We start from the raw sequence: 13,497 nt of genomic DNA, 5'->3' as shown, positions 1-13,497 counted from the left end.
AAAAAAAATCAACAATTTAGGCTGGGCCTGGTGGAACACACCTGTAGTCCTAGCACTCAGGAGGCGGAGTACAGGAGGATCACTGCAAGTTCAGCGCAAGCCTGGGCTATGTAGGGAGTTCAAGTCCACCCTGAGCTACATAGCAAGACGCTATTGCAAAAAAACAAAAACAAAAACAGTCCAGGGATGTAGCTCAGCGGTGCAGCACCTACCAAAGCCCTGAGTTCAAGTCCCAGAGTTAATTAATTGAATATTCCATCTAACAGATATGGTAATTACACACAAATGTTGCAAAATGTGACAATCAGAATTTGGGGTCACACTCAAGCTGTCCTGAGGTCTGTCATTCAAAGTAGCACATACACATGCAGACCTTGCTTAAAGGGGTAAACATAAGAGCTCTTCCTTGAATGTCTTCAGTCATGACCGCCTTGAGTTTCCCTGCACAGCATTAAACAGAATTAAATATCTCTGCGGTCCTCTATATAGGACGTGTCAGAACCTGGTTCCTGCTTAGGTCTCCCAAATCACTGCTCATCCCTTAATACAGTCCGACTCCCAGCAGGTTTTCGAGCTCCCAGGGCTCACGTTTCTGGGCCTCACACTCGTCCCGTTCCCGTCTCGTTTTCCTCTTCTCACCCAATGCACCTCAGCCACACCAGCCTTCTTTGCCTACTCAAAACCACAAAGTTCATTCCCTGCTTAAGACCCTCGAAGCAGCTCCTCTCTCTGCCTGATGGGATTAGCATGAGCTTCCCACAGTTGCCACTCAAACCTCAGCTTAAATGACACCTCCCACTCGCCATCCTAAAGTAGCATCCTCACCCCCCACCACTGTGCCTCTGCTCTTCTCCCACAGCAACCTCACTACCTCAGACTTCTCCAGTCCGATGCCATCTCTCTCCTCTATGAGAATATTAGAACTATGAGAAAAGAGATCCTGTCTACTTTTTCCTCACTACTTTATCTTCAGTACTGGAACAGTAGTAGCACTTAGTAGATATTCAATTAATATGACTAAAGAAGGAGGTAAGTAATTAAAGTCACTCCTCTTCCTAGAACATCCCTCTCCAAAATCTCTCCCTCATCCTTGAAGTTACCCAAATTATCTGATTTAAACATCTCTTGTCCCTGTCTTCTAATGTCTTCTCTAGGATGCCATTAATTATATGTATTACAATTTTTTATTACTTATCTATTTCCCCATCAAATGCAAAGTCCAAGTTGGCCATTTCTGAAACACATACTGGGTCTTTACCATCACACGTAGCACTTTTGTGTGATTAGAAAGAGGACACCCAGCCTCCAGGCAGGAATTCAGCCCCCACTCTCCCTTTGCCGAGGAGCCACATACAGTGTCATGTGTTTAAATGAGTGAAGGAGTAAACTTCTTGTGTCTGAGCAGCTTTCCCGAAAGCAAAGAAACTATGGTGGGGAAAGCATGTTAGTGAAACTGACAGGTATCAGCAGCTCACACTGTCATTGTTACACCAACCATAGCAGGAAAGGTTAGTCTTGGCACTTTATGGATGAAGAAATGGGTTCAGAGAGGTTCTGCAACTTCCCTGAGGTTGTACCATGGGTAAACAGTGATCTGTGATTAACACCCAGGCCATCTGATACCAAGGTTGTCCTTGGCCTGCCTTCACCACAAGGCGAGCTGAATGCTTGTTCCCAGGAGTCACGGGTTCATATGCAGTTCTGCTAGAAAAGCACTGCGTGGGTGAAATCTTGTCCTGTTTTCCTTTCTTTTACTGTCCCTAGACCACTGGTGTCAAAATGCACAGGGTGTTCGATGGTTGACTGCCTGATGATTATTGGACAGATTTCTATTTTTTTGGACATCTCTAAGCTTATATAGAATATATCAAATAGTAACGTTATTCGAACAATTTTTTAAAAATAATCACCACCTGTTAAGTTTCAGGTTTCATTGTTATCTTAACATGTTTGCCATTTTTGTTTTATTACCAAGTCTAGGAGACCAGCTTGAATCCACACTGAGCAGGCTTTAGATACTGATTTGGCTTATAATTTGGCTGTTGATTATGAGTCACTCTAAGGACTAAGAGTAAACTGTTAATGACCTTTTGGCTGGTTTTTGGAAAGAGACTTCCCAATGGTCACAATTGAGTCTCAATGGTCTATGAGGTTTTGACTTCTCTATACAAGGAACCACTGTAGCTAAGTAGTTGTAATTTGGTGCAGCTGTTCTCTAAGATCAAACTTTAGCTAAGATTATGTAGGTAGCCTTTTAGCTATGACCCACAAGATAGCACTGGTGCCTTGTTAGCTGTTACCTATCCCTTCACAAGTATACACAATTACTCTCTTTTTCCAAGCCTGACTCATTAGGGCATTAGTTCTGCTATTCTTTACATCTGTCTGCACCCCCGCTTGCTCTGTTGTATGATCATAAATATTGACTAATCCAGAGCTTGTGGTCTTAGCCAAGGCAAAGCTAAGATTGGGTGATCTTTAGCCAGGAGAGAACTAAAGATCAATTCTCTCCCCCACCCCAAGTAATAAACTATTGTTCATATTTTTTTTCATTATTCTTTATTCCTTGCGCTTTGTATACTATTCTCTCATCCCCTGCTGTCTCCTCATCAGGCGACTGGGCGTCCCCCAGTGACTGGTCAGGCTGTCAACCTGACAAATGGTCAAGTTATCATCAGTAACAACCAAGAATGATGATAATGCAACATGCTAAATTCGAGAGCCTTGTGAGGTTAAGAAAGGATATCATGGCAGATTTTGCTAGAACGGATTAAGTCTTGAAATATATTTTGTTTGCCTTTTTTCTTTCTGTCATGCAGGAAGGAGACTTGTGGGTGTGTGGTTTTCAGTTTTAAAATTGCATGTACTTTCTCTAGCCAAATTTCTAGCAAGAATGATATTCAATTGACTTTTAAAACAAGAAAGTTGTCTATTTCACAAAGCTGCAGCAATATCAATAATACAGTCTGAGTCTGCTTTAGAAGAGTACTGTGAACCATAAGTTCCACAATAGGTACAGCAAGACAGTGGTGTTTATCACATTGTGCTGGAAAAGCTTTTCATGATAACAGCACAAACATGGCATCACCTCTGACGATAAAGAAGGGCATTGGCCCTTTTCGTTTGGATATCCTTTGACACTTCACACCAAACAATCAGAATCAACTGTTCTGTGTTCTGCACTGACCGTTCTACCTTATTTCCTACAACCAGCTCTCTTCCTAGCTTTTCCTTTTTGTACCGGGGATTAGATTCAGGACCATGGGCTTGCAAGGCAACCTTGGTGCCACTGAGCTAAATCTCCGGCCCTCTTCCCAGTTTTTTCTCTGTACTAGCACCAGTCTTCTGGGCAAATGACTAGAGAATCTTAAATTTTAGAAAGACTTGAAAGATGATCTATGTAAACTCCTGTATCATTTAGGAAATCTGCTGACAGCATGATTGAGATCTACATAGCTCTCTAACTCAGCTTTCCAGGTTCAAATCTGGACATAGAATTTACGTGGAAAGCAGATAGCCTACTACTCAGCACAGAGTAAACAACGAGAACTAGCCATTAATATAAGCCAGCACACATTTGTTCATCCTTTCTCAAACTCTGACAGGCTGGGAATCGTTAATTCTTGGTTACCTCATTCCAACATTGTGCAGTGGATCATTTTTAGAAAATCCTCATATTCCTTCAAGAAACATTTGTCACGTGCCTGCTATGTACCAAGGTCTGAGCTAGAACCTGAGGAAAAAAGACAAACGGGAACGGGGCATCTGGCCTCATGAAGACACCAGTTTAGCAAGAGCTTCACACCAGATGGCCCGTGGTTTTCCTTCCCTCTCGCCAATGTGGAGGTGATACTCTTACTTTCTCCTAGTTAATCAGCTTCCACCACCCACTTTCTAGGATGCAATGAGGGAAACGTTCATCTATGCCTAAGCAACTGGTAGGTTCTCCAAGGAGCTTGGTCCTCTTTCAGAGCAGCTCACCTTGCCCCTGTGAATCTCCATTTCCTTATCTGAAAATCGGGAGCAAATTTTTGCCCTATTGAGGTCACTGGATTGTCATAAAAATAAAATAAGGTCATTATGCAGGTCTTTGTAACCTACCACTACTCCATAATGATGAGATATTCCTTTTTTAAAACCAACAAAATAAATGATTCCTAATTATGGAATTTCAGACATCAGCAAGAAAAGGAAGATCTTTTGGCAGGGAGTTGATGTAAGGGGAGAGAGAGTAAAATCACCCAGCACCTAGATCAGAAAACAGCAATCCCACACTGAGTCCAGCAACGCATACAGCGTTGCTCCTGCAAATCTCGTTGGTGACCACATCCAGGTTTTAGATCCAGAGAGATCTCAGCCAAAATGCCTTAAAGACCACTTACTCATTTGGTGGCTTCATGCAAATTCCCTAATCTAAGCTACTGCTTCTTTGTAAAGCAGATTCCCTCTTGTTGGGAATTCAGAATAAGAACTAGAGATAGAGAGGCTGAATTAGTCTTTTTGACCAAAGAATAAAAAGCAGCTATTGTCTGCCCACTATGGACACGAAATAATGAGAAAGCCGGTTTGCAGAGGATGTGCAGAGGAACAGATACACAGGATGAACTACCCAACTCCCCTTGGCCTTTTACTTCCAAGTGGCAGAACTAGGAGAGATTTAACTGAAATTGTGCTCTTAGATTCCAGGGACACCCTTGAACTTCAAAGTGAACTCTTTCTTTATGCTTATGTTAAATCAATTTAGTTTCTGAAGCCAGAGTAGGTGATAGTTTCTTCCCCTGCTTTCTGGATCTAGTATATCTTGGTGTGCTAGGAAAGACACTTGCAAGTAAGACTTAAAAAGCTTATCTTTTACTCTCAGATGAAAGGCAATAAAAGTAGCAACAGATTCTCCAATATTTTGGAGGCATGTTAGCATAATTTTTAAATTATGGAGAAGGTATACACTGCCAAATTTCACTCATCATGTGTAATATATATTGTGGAGAAATCCAGCCAAAAGAATTCTGAAAGACACTTCAAAAATCTAAGCCAAACAGAACTGACCATATAAAACTTAACATTTTGAATTATTTACATTAGATAAGTCTAAAATTATAATTATTTTAATAAACACAAAAGAGAAAGCCAGGTGTGGTGGCTCGTGCCTATAATCCCAGGCTGAAGCAAGAGGATTAAAAGTTCAACTCCAGCCTGGAAGACTTAGCAAGAGTAGATTTCAAAATAAAAATAAAAAGGGTTGGTGATGTAGTTCAGAAGTAGAGGGCCTGGGAAGTAGGTCAGTGGTGCTGCACCTGCCTGGCAAGCACACAGTCCCAATGATCCATGATACAAAAACAAGTTAAGCCCTCCTGGGTTCCATCCCCAGTGGCGGGAAGGGGAAAGGGTGGGAGAGATATATAAACATTTGAACAAAATGCCAAAAGACTGATAGCTTTATTAATAAGCATTTGGTAAATATTTTTGATTCCACTCAAGGAAGGCTCTTATAATTAATTTGTTGTAGACGCCAGGGAATGCCCACCCTAGATCCACTTTACCCCCTTCCTCATTCTCAGAACCCCGATTTTCTTCATCTTGCCAATACCTTTGAGAGGCCTTGTGTTTCAAGGAAGGCTGGCTGCCACCTCGGCTGCAGGAGTTGGGCCATGATCGATCCTTCCTATAAATCAATGGTTGGTTAGACAGGTGCACAACATGATTTTAGCCAATGAGGTGAGAGTTGAGAGTTAAATGGCATAGGAGAAATATTTCTCCTTCCCAAAAGAGATACAAATGGAGAAACGGTCTTGTCTTTCTTTGGATGTTGTCATTTGTGCCCACAGGGGGAAGCATAGGTAACACACCAGGAATGGCAAAAGGGTTAAAAAAAAAAAACCCAGATGAGGTCTTAGAGTCACTGAATTAAACAAGTATTACCTCCGCCACATCCAGAGCACATATGAGAAAAGGTAAATGCCTTTCATGTTTAAATCAACTTTAACTGGAGGATTCTGTGACTTGGGGCTGAAAGCATCCCCACTGTCTTACTTTCTTCATTGCTGGGACAAAATACCCAACACCCACAAGTTAAAGAAGGAAAGATTTATTTTTAGCTCACAACTTGTAGAGGTTTCAGTCCACAGTCAGCTGGCTCCAAGGCAGGGTGGTATGGCAGAAGGGGGCAGGGGGCATCGCAGAGGAGAAACAGCCCAAGGCAGGGTAGTGGAAAGCTGAAAACAGTGAACCTCCCTTTCCCCTTTATTCAATTCAGGCTACACCTATTGGTTGGGGCCACCCACACCCGGAGTGGGGCTTCTGTCTTCGGTAAATCCATTCAGCCATACCCAGAACTACACTAAACCAATTGGTGGATTAATCTAGTATCACACACCCTTAATCCGAGTATCACACACCTATGATCCAGCCACCTCCTAAAAGCTATACTTAGGAGTGCAAGAGGCTCTAGGGGGACATCTAGATATAAACCAGCGAATACTGTTCCATCTAACAATCTCTTCAAATGAGGGTATCATTTGGCCATTTCTAACACTGTCATTATGTCTACAGAATGAGTCCAATAAAAATTGTCACCAACTATTCCTCTACCACCCTTAAAAGTCCCATATGTTCCAAGAAGTCTTTGAAATCCTTGCTCCTGTCATCTGCTGTTTTGTACATAGAACACACCAACATAGAGCCACTGCCCACTTTATGCCTCCTCCGCAGAAGTCTGTCCAAGGACACCCTGTTTTTTTTTTAAAAAAGCTCCTATTTGGAGAATTGTCTTCGCTTTGCACCCACTATTATCACATATGAGTTTAGAGAGCTTTTTTCACTCTCTTTCTCCATCTTTAGCATTCCTAATGAAGAATTTTCCATTCCCTTAGTGGTGTTTAACGGGGCTTTTGTTGTTGTTGTTTTGTTTTTGTATTAATTGGCAACAGAAATTTTTTTAAACTAAAAGATCTTTAAATGGAAGGAATCCCTTTTGGTGAGTGGTATCCTAGGTAGCTAACTTTCATTATGCTAAGGTTGATGACTCATGAATGGTTAGTTTCCTTCTAAACAAGGGCTGTTATGAAAGGTGAGTCATGGTACCTTCTCTATATTCCCAATACTGAGGGAATAAAACATACTACACCCACATGATAATAGAGTTAATTCAATATAGGATATGGCTGTTACTTCCTCCAAGGTTGTTTATTTGTTGGCTTGATTTTCAGAGCCTTGGCTTTCTGGTATGGGTAATAGAGGTATCTACTGGTCCCAAATTGTTTCCATTCATGCATCTGTTCAAACAGATTTCTCTTTGTCTCCTCATCCTTTTTCTTACAATGCATTTTAAGAAGCCCTAGGCTGATAGAGGAACTCTAAAAATAGGAAGTGAACCAACAAGTTTTATGCTTTCTTTATATGCTTAAGGCAATATTCAGGGATGTTCTTTCCCCGAATGTTCTTGTTCTTCCAAGTTCTACCTTCTCCCCAGAGCCCTGTGTATTTCTCCCCAAAGGTATACATAGCATTCCAACATCATTTTCATACTATACAAGACTACAATACCTACCTACATGTTTGCTTTTAAATAAGATAGTATTTTTGCCAGCTTGACTTTTTTTCTTGTGATATTATTCATTTTTTTATATTTGTCCCTTCTTTTTATTTTACTTATTTAGTTAGTTCATTTTTGCAGTGCTAGAGATTGAATCCAGAGCTTTGAGCATGCTAGGCAAGTACACTGCCACTGAGCCACATCCCAAGCCCTTGTTACTGAAACCAAGGGCTTGGGATGTAGCTCAGTGGTACCAGTGCCTGCTTGGCAAGCGCAAGGTCCTGAGTTCGATCCCCGGAACCAGAAGAAAAAAAAGTGGACTCAATAGTTATCACCTGACACTTTGGAGAGATACGACTAATTAGTTAATGGGCTAGTTCGAGACTGCTGAAAAATAACATAAAATGCAATCCCCAGCTTTGAATTTCACCCTAAGCCACAAAACTCCATATTCAATCATTGACTTTTCCTTCACCATCCCACAGACTCCACAAATTCAACAAATGAACAATTTATCTTCTCTCCCCCATCCCACTACTACCTGATTTGCCTTTGGTGTTACAGATCATAGTTAATGGCTCTACCATTCACCTCATTATCCAGCCAGAAACCTAACCACATCCACACATGAAAACGTTTCATATCTAAAATATGCCTAGACTCTGTCTCCTCCTTTCATTTCCCACTAATAATTATCAAGTGGACTATGAGCTCACTTTCCCACTTTTCACCCAGCTCCAAGTTATAGATCTCCCTTAAGGCAAACCCAATCAGCATCTCCATGGAGACTTTAGTGAAAGGAACTGTACTTTCTGGTGGGGTCTCTAGTGCCTTGGAGAGATTTCTGTCACAGAGAAAGCAAAGCCTTCAGTGGTTAAAAGGTGCATTTTTCTGGACTCGGACAATTAGTATTTCAACCCTGGCTCCACCAATCACTGGACGCAAGTTACCAACCTCTGTGCTTCAAATTACTAGAGATGATACAATGAATTAAATAAGATAATATGTGCTAGCATTCAGCACATGCCTAGCACAAGGTAAATATTCAATACGTGTAAGTGGTTATTACAGAATTATCTATGACTTTCATTAATTTGTTTATATTTTTCTTTACTAGGCTTCGAGTTCTTTGCATCTAATCCATCTTTGTAATGCAGTTCCTAGCACCAGCCTGGAAAGCAAGGGACACGCCATACCCATCTTTTAAATGGAATGATCACTTTGCCGCTTTACTCGGAAGCCTTCACAGGCCTCTTGCCTGTAGAAGAAAATGTTCACACTTTAGCACGATTTGTGAACTTCTGAAATCTGAAGCAACTATTCAGCTTTGGCCTCTCCAACCAATCAAGATCACTTGGAATTCCCCCAACAGACTCCTCTTCCCAGCAGAAATACCTTTCCAGGCCTCTTCCTCAAACCTGGTGAATGTCTTTCGCTATTCAAGACCCAAAGGCAGTCTCTATTCCTTGGCCATCCGTCCTATCCCTTTTACAGGTAGCCACCAAGTCTAAATACGGACCTGCGTGGGACACTGCAGTGAGCCCCAGGCCTTCGACTGGACCCTTCAGATCTCCAGTGCACACCCGGACTTTCTGCACTCTTCCACACCCGACTCTGTGGGTGGCCGTGACAAGCCAATCTTGTAAATTCTTATATATTTGTACATCTTGTACTAAAATCCGTTTCTCTAGTAAGCATTGACTGGTGCGGTCAACAAATATTTCTTGATCACCATTGTATAAAACCAGCAAAACTGCATCCATTTAGCCATCCATAGTGAGTATTGTTAACATAACCCCCTCCCTCTTCCCACAATCACTCTCGTCCCTGATGCTTTTAGGCTGGAGGGGTGGGAAGAACCAGGACACCTGGGCATGTGCCTTGGCGATCACATACTGCATTTATTCCATTCAATTTTCATTCGTGGCTAAAACATGTCTGCTTTGAACAAACACTCCCATTTTCTAAAAAGGAGAATGATCTGCTTCTGTCAGCTCACTGTTTGATACCTTCAAGAAGAAACACATGGAGAATAAGATGCATAAAATATTTCAGTGTTGATACACTGAAATATGAATGCTCATAGTAGTAATAGCCAATTGAAGCTTAGTAGAAAGCTATTATCTAAATTGACTAGATTAAATATATTGCTGTTAAGGTCATCATTAATGTCTCCTGGCTGATGGGACTGATGGATGTGGTCTTAGTCAGAACATGTAACAAATTTTACAAGTGAACACACACACACACACACACACACACACACACACCCCTGGCAGTAAATTTCCACTGGCTCAGCTTTGAATTGGTAAATTCCAACTCGGTCTCTTCTCAACAAACTGCCCAATGAAACAACATTCCTTAATGATGACATCCAGCCAGAAAAATAAACGCTTAATATGACAGCTTCACGACATAGTCTGTAAAAGTGAAGACAGCCTCTGGCTAGTGACAATAACTGCATTGTCAGACCCGTGTTTCACAGCGGAACACTGACGGGATTACAGAGAGAACCATTTCAAGGCTCTCTCTGCTTTAATAATGACTCCCTGTCCTGAGAAACTTCACTTTCAAGGAGAATAAATCCTGGAGTAGCTCAGAATCTGATGGTCACTATGGCAACGCTGAAGCTTTCAGAGAAGCTCTCCTGGTGGAGGTTATATGTTGGACCTCACTTTGAGAGAGGATTGCGGTGGAGAGGTAATCAAAATGGCACTCACTGAAATCTAAAGTAAAATTATTGCCATCCAACAAAGTATTACTCTGTACACCATTAACCCAACCTATAAGAGGCATCTTGCAAAAGGAGCCCTAATAAATACTTATTCGTAGCACATTATCACCCAAAACTAGGAGCACTGAATTGGTATTGGAAGCCTCTCAGAAGTTGTTAGATGATACAGGCCAATTTTTAAAAAAACTGAACACTTCCAAAATGTATTAGAGATTGAATAGCCCTTTTCCAAAATGCTTGGGAAGAGAAGTGTTTTCAATTTCAAAGTTTTCAAATTTTAGGGTGTTGGCACGCAGTTTACCAGTTCAGCAGCTCTCATGTGAAATTCTGAAATATGAAGTGCTTCAGAATCCAAGGATTTGGGATGTGGGGGTTAGAGGTGGTCAAGCTGTACTCAGAAACCAGGTCATACGCAATCACATATGAGCCAGACTGTGAGTAGTCTTTTCAACACGCATGGAAGGTGTTAGGTTTTGGCCACACATTTATATATTTTAGGCGTTCAGTTCTTTTAAAATCAGTCTGCACCAAAGTATGGCTATGTAATCAGAGGTTCGATGATCTCACAAAATGAAATTTAGGTGGTATGCAAAATCCCTGAAGTTATATGCAAAAATACTGTTTAGTTGTGGATTGAAGTTATTTAATTTTATCCTATATTAAAATTTATCTTTATGTAATGGACAGTCAATACAAATTTTCATTTACAGAGTTTACAATGCCATGATAGTTACTTAATTATTGGGTTTGTCTTAAATGTAGTTCAGAATTGAATAAACTATGCATTTTACAACTCTACAGTAGATACACAAAAACTGTGCTAAAGGGCCAGGCGTAGTGGTGCGTGCCTGTAATCTCAGCACTTGAGAAGCTGAGCCAGGAGGATCGCTGTGAATTCAAGACCAGCCTGGGCTACACAGTGAGTTCCAGGTCAGTCTCAACTACATAGTGAGACACTGTCTCAAAAACAACAACAACAACAACAACAAAAAATGAAAACTATGTAAAAGCACACAACAAGCCTGATCACCCTGCAACATTCCCATTGATCTTGCTGTGGACCCAGGGCTACTGTTGGTTCATAGACAATCTCTCTCTAATTCACAGAAATTTTAAAAGGACCCTTGATGCCTCTCCTTTTGATGAGAACACAGCAGTTGTACAAAGGGGAGCGATTCTCTTTTTTGAGTGGTACTGGGGATTGAACCCAGAGCCTTTGCACGGAGCTACATCCTGGGTCCTTTTTTATTTTTTTATTTTGAGACAGGTTGCCCTAAGTTGTTAAATTATCCAGGCTGTGCTGGAACATGTGACCATCCTGCCTCAGCCTCCCACAGTGCTTGGATTATAGGCTTTACTTCATTTTTCTCACCTGCTGACCTGAGATCTCCCACAGCACTAAAACTCCCGTCACCTGGACAGCAAAGTGATCAAGTGGAAGCAATCTGGGCCCTGGAACAGAACCGCTGGGCCCTGATGTCTCTCTCACCTCTGTCATCTCAGGGAAGTTACTTTATCCTTCTTGGTCCGTTCCCATATCTGTAAATGGGAATAATATTAATTTGTTAGAGTGGTGCGAAGGTTTAAAAGGGTGGGAGTTGTAAAGGAGTGACGCTGAGCAGTTTCCTTATAACGGACTGTCACTATTTTTGGAGGCAGCATGAGTTCTAGAATCAGGTAGATTCTGATCCTGGCCCGGCCACTTACTGTGTCCCCTAACTATGGGTTACCTCTCTGTGTCTTGGCTTCTAGGTGCCATGAGGGTTGTGATCTCACCTGTTTTGTCTGCTGCTATGTCCTCAACATCAACACAGAGCCCGGTGCTGTGGTTGAAGGAACCAATGAATGACTAAAACAAAAATAGTTCCTCACCACAGTATGGCAAGAGTTATAAAAATATGCTCCAACTACTACTCCCAGGGACAATGCTTAGCACACAATAGGTAATTTTTTTATTTTTTATTTTTTGGCAGTACTGGGGATTGAACCTGGGTGCTCTACTGCAGAGCTGCACCCCCAGCCTTTTAATCTTTTGAGATAGGGTCTTACCATCTTCTCCAGGCTGGCCTTGAACTTCAATCCTCTAGCCCCAGCTTTCCAAGTAGCTGGGATTACAGGTGGGCTCCGCCATGCCCGGCTACAATAACTGAGTTTTCAAGGTCTAAACAAATGGATGCGAACTGGGTCATGGGCATCGCTATTTCCACGGTAATTACGGAAGTGGACAGTCAGAGGGCCTGGCTCCGTGGCTGGCCAGGTGACTCATATCGTCTAGTATTAAATGTGGTCTCCCTGCCACCGCAGGGCTGGACTGGGAACTGCCTGTGGCCCACAGTTAGCTTCCTTTCTGAGGGCCGGGGATTTGGCTCAGTGGCTCTGGCGCCTGCTTCACAAGCACAAGGACCCGAGTTCGATCCCCAGTACCAAAAAGAAAAAGAAAAATTTCCTTTCTAAGGAATCCAGTTACCCCTGAATGGCAGAGGCTCCTGATGATTCCCGTTTCTGGAGCACCCTCCCCTGTCATCTTCACCCTCTCACCACTGCTGCTTCCACGAAAGAGAAGAGATGAACGAGGAGCTCGTTGCCGAAGTACACATGGAAGACATCAGTGGAGAAACTACCAGATATGACCGCTGAATGTACAGAGAAATATCCAGGCTTTGGGCCCTGCTCTTTCTGCTCTTGTTTTCCTCAAAGGTCAGAAATAATTCATAGTCCAGAGCCATGAAATCCTCAAGTTAGCTGCCTCTCTGGGCAAAGTACTTGTTCATTTGCTTCTAAAAAATACATTTGTTGAAGGACGACTGTGTGAGTCCCTTCTAAGTGCTCGAGATATGAAGAACTAAGACTCCTCGCGTTCAGTGAGCTCGCGGTCTGGGGTGGGGAAATGGACGAACGCTAAAAAGTTTAAGACGGAGGAAGAGTGCTGTTGGCATAAAGCGCCAGGGGCCTGAGAGAACAATGAGAGAGCGTGCGAGTGAGAAGAGGTGGGTGAAGAGTTGGCCAGGGGAGTTTCCCCACACAAAGCTCACCTGAGCTAAGCCTTTAATTAATGAGGAGAGGAAGGTTGTGTTCCAATCCCGGGAGCAGATGTGCACAGGCCTATAGCTATTTTTTCCGGTCACTTATCCAGAACCCTTCTTGTTTTACCCTGCAAATCAATAGATTGCCTGGTCCTGATCACCTTTGATCTTGTGCTGGGGAAGTAAAAAAAGCACAGAGGGTGGGGTAG

The 13,497-nt window shown here is 42.3% G+C and overlaps 1 protein-coding gene and 1 long non-coding RNA gene across 3 annotated transcripts in view; one reads left to right on the top strand and one right to left on the bottom strand.

The window, feature by feature from the left end:
* The window catches only part of LOC104875678, a 12,158-nt gene extending 2,622 nt beyond the window's left edge, over positions 1 to 9,536 (top strand). The window contains exons 2-4 of one of the 2 annotated variants that reach the window (XR_004514639.1): positions 860 to 1,029; positions 8,649 to 8,952; positions 9,026 to 9,536. This is a non-coding gene — a long non-coding RNA (uncharacterized LOC104875678). Of the gene's footprint in view, positions 1 to 859; positions 1,030 to 8,648 lie in introns of both variants that reach the window. The other variant, XR_784141.1, reaches the window with a different exon arrangement.
* Ifrd1 (interferon related developmental regulator 1) overlaps positions 1 to 13,497 on the bottom strand; it is a 47,261-nt gene that overhangs the window by 25,595 nt on the left and 8,169 nt on the right. The gene's annotated exons all lie outside the window — the stretch shown is intronic.

The sequence above is a fragment of the Fukomys damarensis genome, unplaced genomic scaffold (assembly GCF_012274545.1).
Source record: "Fukomys damarensis isolate Sample0158 unplaced genomic scaffold, DMR_v1.0_HiC HiC_scaffold_4, whole genome shotgun sequence".
Lineage (NCBI taxonomy): Eukaryota > Metazoa > Chordata > Mammalia > Rodentia > Bathyergidae > Fukomys > Fukomys damarensis.
Note: the sequence above shows the minus strand (reverse complement) of the source record. Positions and strands in the feature narration are given on the sequence as shown.